General features: G+C 44.2%; 1 protein-coding gene across 1 annotated transcript in view; it reads right to left on the reverse strand.

The window, feature by feature from the left end:
- HTR4 (5-hydroxytryptamine receptor 4) overlaps positions 1 to 4,740 on the reverse strand; it is a 188,364-nt gene extending 183,624 nt beyond the window's left edge. Inside the window, exon 1 of the mRNA XM_047731438.1 lies at positions 4,578 to 4,740. The gene's annotated coding sequence lies outside the window, so the exon portion shown is untranslated. The remainder of the gene's footprint in view (positions 1 to 4,577) is intronic.
- Positions 4,741 to 6,000: the final 1,260 nt, after the last annotated feature.

Consider the following 6,000-nt stretch of genomic DNA (forward strand, 5'->3'; position numbering starts at 1 on the left):
TTGAGCTGGTCCCTTTTTCAGCGTATGTCTCCGTTAATATGCTTCTCATTTCTCCCTTCTTTTTACCATGCCTGTCTGTCTTCCTCACAGTCTGTATTTCTTCCCCGTCTTAACTCCATACACTTTTTCCTTCTTCTTTCTCCCTTTTTCCGCGTTGGTCTGTGCATCTCTTCTTTACCTTCTTTGTGCCCCCTCTGTGTCTCAACACCTCTCACTCCCAGTGTTTCCCAACCATTACTTTTCTCCCTCGCAGGGATAGGTCTTGAATCTTTAATCATTCGCAATCAAATAGTGGAAAAGCTGTAAGTTATTTCTCTAATGATAATAAGGTCTGAACTTAAATTTATCACTACGCTGCTGCCCTAAACCAAATACTCTTGATAAATGACACCATTATCCTCACACTCATGGGAGCTCACCGCCTGAGTCATCTTGAACCACTGTACCTCTGTTCTTTTTCTCCCCTCTCTCCACTCAATCACTCTCCAGTGCCCAGAGAGTCTATCCCCACTCTGCCACAGGCATCTGTCCTTTCCTTTCTATTCCCACTGGGCAGTCACATTTTTTTCTGGAATCATAAAAAGGACCTTCCACCTGGTCTCTGCCCTCCAGCCCACCCTCATTCCTGGTATCAGCCAGAATGCTTTCCCTCGGGCAGATCCCAGTGGTGTCACTCCTGAGCGCTAAAACCTAAAGCCCCGGGAAGGCAGAAAGCAGCTTCCCAAAGATAACCATGTCCTAATCCCCAGAACCTGTGTCTATGTTACCTCGCAGGGCAAAAGGGACTTTGCAGTTATGATTAAGTCAAGGGCCTGGAGATGGGAGATTATCCTTGATTGTATAGGTGGGTCCCTCAAGTGTCCATAAAAGTAGAAGCGAGAGGCACAAAATGAGATCAGAATGATGAGCAGAGAAGGACTTGAGCAGCTGTTACTAGCCTTGAAGACGGAAGAAAGCATCCCAAGACAAGGAATGCAGATGGCCTCCAGAGGCTGGGGAAGGCAAGGAAACAGATGCTCCTCTAAAGTCTCCAGAAAGAAAGGCAGCCCTGTGGACGCCTTGATTTTTGTGCAGTGAGATTCATGTCAAGACTTCTAAGCTAGAGAAGTATACGGCAACAATAAATTTGTGTTGCTTTAACCCACTAAATAACTTACTGCATTAGCAACAGCTAACTAATCACAATGCAACTCTTTTATTTACGAAGGGACACGCCAATGCCTTATCTTGCTATGAACAGCAATCCTATTTTCAACCACCTTGCTCTACCCAAAACCTTGGCTTTCAAGAGCTCTGTCTGTTCCCTGTACACCTTATTTTCTTCTGTCATCTGTCCTGGTGTACAATGCCCTCTCCAGAGTGCCCCCACCCCCTCCGCCGCGACATTGCCAGCCCTGACACTTTCCAGTGCATGTGGGTTCCATGGAGCCATTCCTGATCTCTCCCTTTGATTCTCCAGAACTTGGTATTTGTCCACATATATTTCCCATGTCAAATGGTGTTTTCTAATGGGAGAGAAGGGAATAAGACTGAGGACAGGACTCCAAATGCTCAGGTCGAAACTGCTCCTGGCTCTCTGCTCTCACAACACCATGTTCATCTCTCACTGTAGCAGCTACCGCCACACTGTGCTGATTTGTAAGTTATTTCTGGGTCTGCACGACTCACTGGATGGTGAGAGCCTCCAAGGTGGAGACCAGGTCTTACCTCCCTTTCTGTGTCCCAACCCCTAGTACGGTGCCGGGCACATAGTAGGGACCCAATAACTGCTTTGAATGGTTGGATAGGAAAGCAAGTGCAGTGTCTGATTGTGTTAAGCAGACAGGCTATTAATAAATATTTCTTGCACCATCTGTCTCTATTCAGTTGGGGTGATCGATAGAAACACCTCCGTTAATGCAATGTGGTTTTAAATAGAGTGTGCTGATGCATGGCTTGAACCATAGACTTTTTCTTTCCTTTATTTAATGTTTGTTTGTTTCCGGTTTTGTTTTGCTTTTACTGAAAAAGAATGCCACAATAAAAGGGATATTTTTTTTTTAAAGCAGTCCTATTTAAAAAGGGCTATTACTTCAAGTAAAATCATTATAAACATGCAAACTCTTTGGCCCAGCACTTCTGTTTCTTAAAATGTGTCCTAAAGGGTATTAAGTCTATGGGCACAAAGGTTGACCTAAGAACATGTTCACTGCAGCAAGATCTTTTATAAGAGTAAATAATTGGAAATAACCCAAATGTCCAACAATAGGAGATTAGCTAAATGTATTATCTCTACCGTGAGATACCATCCAGGCATTAAACATGATTTTGTCTATTGGTATTTATTATATAGAAAGATTCATGTGAATATTTTTACATTCTTTATTATGCTTACCTGTATTTGCTAACCACCATACGACAAGCATATATTTAGAAGTTAGGTTCAATGATTTTTAAAACTAGCTTTGCCACCAGAAGGAAAGTTATATAAAACTTCAGTATTTTTCCAAGTTCCAAGAAAATCTATCTACAGATAATTCTCTGATTATGACAAAAGCAAAGTCACAAAAGGCTTGAAATACAGCCCCTGTCTTCATTCTACTAATCTCACTCTAGGAATATTTATTGTACCCTCTCATTTAAGGCCTTTGGTAGCAAGCAACAGGGAAGAACTTTAGCTAATGTAAGCCAAAGGGAAATTGTTGGAATACTATCTAAAATCTCACAGAATCCCCAAGATGCTGGGAGCCAGGCTTGGAGAAGCAGTTACCCAGAGAACTCCAGAAAACCAAGACGCAAAAAGCACACCAACTGCGTCACAGAAAAACTCCATCAGAATGGTGTGCCATCCGTCCTGACACAGGGAATGGCCTCCACCAGTCTCCATCTTTGGGCCACTCACCCAAGGTCAAAGTCACTGGAATATACCCCAGACTGGCCGAGCCTAGCTTTGTGTCTCCTCTTTCACCCATTCTGAATCACAGTTGAAGGAGGGAAAGCATCGGGTCCTTCCACGAAGACTACGCTATGGGGGAGATTTTATTGCCCCAGTAAATTTGGGATGCTGCTAGAAAGGTAAAAGGGATGCTGGCAGCGTGAGGATAATAAGCAGCCACTGCAGGCTCCTGCCAAGTGCTGTTCCAGCATCCAGGCCCGATTTCTCAGCCAGGAACCCTCCAGCATGAAAAGCTCAGAGGAGCTACCAGGCCCAATACACAGCTCAGAGGAGATGAGGAAGTCCTCAGTTCTATTAGGGCATTGATAAACTTGAAAAATGTTAAGGTTTTCTTTGGCTAACTTCTTCTAGTCTGCAGAAACAAATACGTACTGTTTTTCTCTTCTGGTTGTCTACACTTGACGTGGGGTACACATATCTTCTGGTGTACTTACTGCCCAACAGCTTGCCGTGCGGTGAATATCTTATCAGCGCCACACTATGGGGGTCATCTTAAAAGTCTCAAAGTTTGTATTAAGCTTCTTTCGCTTTGGCTGTCTTCATTATGGAACGAAGCTGTGTGTGTGTGAAAGAGAGAGAGAGAGAGAGAAAGTAGACGGAGAGCTGTCCTTTGTTCAGAGAAGATGGAAATTAAATTCCAAATCCAAATTGCTGAAATAAATCAGTGCTCCCCTTTGCCCTCACAAATTTGAAGTCTGCATACCTTCCATCCACTTAAGGGCTGCTAAAAATTTAAACAGTTGAACAAAGACTTTTAACATAGTTACAAAGGCACAGAAACCAAACTGTGGATACCTTTCCTAGTAATGAAGCCAAGACGACCTGGCTTCATTTTAACCCACTACCCAGAATAAGTGAGAGCCTAGCACAAGACACAGTGGAATCCACAGGCACACGGATCATTCACAGGAGTCCTCAGTTTACCTTATAGACAACCGTTCTGTGTCAGGGGAACAAATTTGAACAAAACTTTCTCTAAATGCTGTTCTGAAACAGAGAAGGCTCAGCAATTTGCTGTTTGCAAGAGCCCGATCTCCCTGAGAGGGCCCGGTTTATTCTCATTTTGTACCACATCCTGGACTGCATGATTATCTCCCGTGTCCCAAACCCAGCTCAGACCCTGTCCTCCTGGACTCTGCCCCCTCTACCCGGGCAGCGCAGCTCACAGCGCTCTCCTCTCCCGCTGTGCTCCAGCCACAGGGCACTTCAGGACTCTGCTCAGAGATCACCCTCTCTGGCCTGGGTCTTGCACTTACTATTTTGTAGACCTGAAAGGCTTCTCCTCTGGTTCAACCTTAATATCTCTTATAGCATGGTTTCCTCTTGACCCCTTATCCCGTCTTGTGATTTTCTGTCCTGGCGCTGTTTATGTAACGAATGGCCCTCATCTCCCTCTGTAACTGAGTCATTGATGTATTTTTTTACCTGCTTACTTTCTGCCTCCCCAGTAAAATATAAGCTGCTAGACGCAAGAGACTCTGCATTTGAGAAAGAACCTGACCTAGAGCAGACACTCCCTTGGTAAAAGCTGACAAATGGGAGGATGACCCAGACATCTGAATTTGCATCCAGAGCTTTCATGCCTCCAAGCGGTGAGCGTGCTTCTAGGAACCAAGGGTCCCTGGGGGTCGAAAGAACTCACATCCCCGTGGATGAAAGGATGATCTCCCACTTCTCCGGGAGACTGTGGCTTCAGGAGAAGTAGACTCAGCTGCAGGAGGCATTGGGAAACAGAACAGGTGGTTCAGACGCACTGACTTCCTATATCAGAAACAAAATGGTGGGAGAGGAGCCATGGAAGGAAAAAAGCCAGAAAAGCCTCCGGCTCCCTCTCACCCGGAAAGAGGTGCCTGGAAGTCAGTCTAGTCTAAAGGGAACTAGCAGGATATGGCAAGAGAATATGAGACCACATAAATTCAAGATAGAGTGTTCTTAATAACTTGCTATGTGGCAAAGTCTTTATGAAACAGCTGTTTGAACACTGAAAAGCCAACGCCTGAAGCAGCGGAGAATAGAGGCCGATAAAGAGTGACCCAGCAGAGTTATCACGTCCTGATAAGAGGCTCTGGCCCTTTTTTGTGTTTAGCTGTTCTTTGTCCTCTAGTCTTCCTGATATTGTTGGGTTTAATCTATTTACATTTGAAAAGGCCATTAACGAATTCATGTTTTATTATCAATAAAAATCAAGTAAATGAATATTTAGTCTATCCGGAAGGAAAATGAGAAAATAAAGTGCCCAAGGACAACTGGATCAGGGAAACAGCAAGAGTGTGACCTGCAGGGCAAAACTCTGGCACGACTGAAAGTTTACAAATTATTTCTTAATTTATAGGTAGTAAAATTCACTGGGTTTTTTGTGTGTTTGTTTGTTTTGTTTTGTTTGTTTGTTTGTTTATTTTTTGGTGTGGAGTTCTGTAAGTCTGGGCAAATGTATACAATTATATGACCACCACCACATTCAGGATATGGCAATACTGAGTTTTAACATAGATAGGGGTATTTTAGGATAAATTAATTCTTTTAAAATATTTTATTTATTTATTCATGAGAGAAAGAGACAGGCAGAGGGAGAGGGAGAAGCAGGCTTCCTGCTAAGCAGAGTCTAATGCAGGACTCGATCCCAGGACCCTGGAATCATGACCTGAGCCAAAGGCAGATGTGTAACCAACTGAGCCACCCAGGCGCCCTTAGGGTAAATTTAATGGGACATGTTTTACTAGCTTTGGCTAATATGAACAAGTCTAGTCCTCCTCTCCACTACCCATCCCCGCCCCCCACCCCCATCCTGTACCAGTTTGTCCCATGCAGAAACTTGGACACTTTTGTCCTGTCACTAAGAGACGAAGCTCGAAAGAGGGCAGAAGTGGCTGCAGGAAGGAAAGTGGGCAGATGTGGAATGGCCTCTCACCCCACTGGATTCCTTGGACTGGTTTGAGCTATAGATAGAAAGAGTCAAAAGCAAAAACCAGTAGGGACATTCAGGAAAGATTCATGAGAAGCTAAGCACAAGTCAAGACTGTGTGTTCAGGGCCCAACTAATAAAGCTGGACTCAGACCTGGGGAGA

This window comes from Lutra lutra, chromosome 5 (assembly GCF_902655055.1).
Source record: "Lutra lutra chromosome 5, mLutLut1.2, whole genome shotgun sequence".
NCBI classification, from domain to species: Eukaryota; Metazoa; Chordata; class Mammalia; order Carnivora; family Mustelidae; genus Lutra; species Lutra lutra.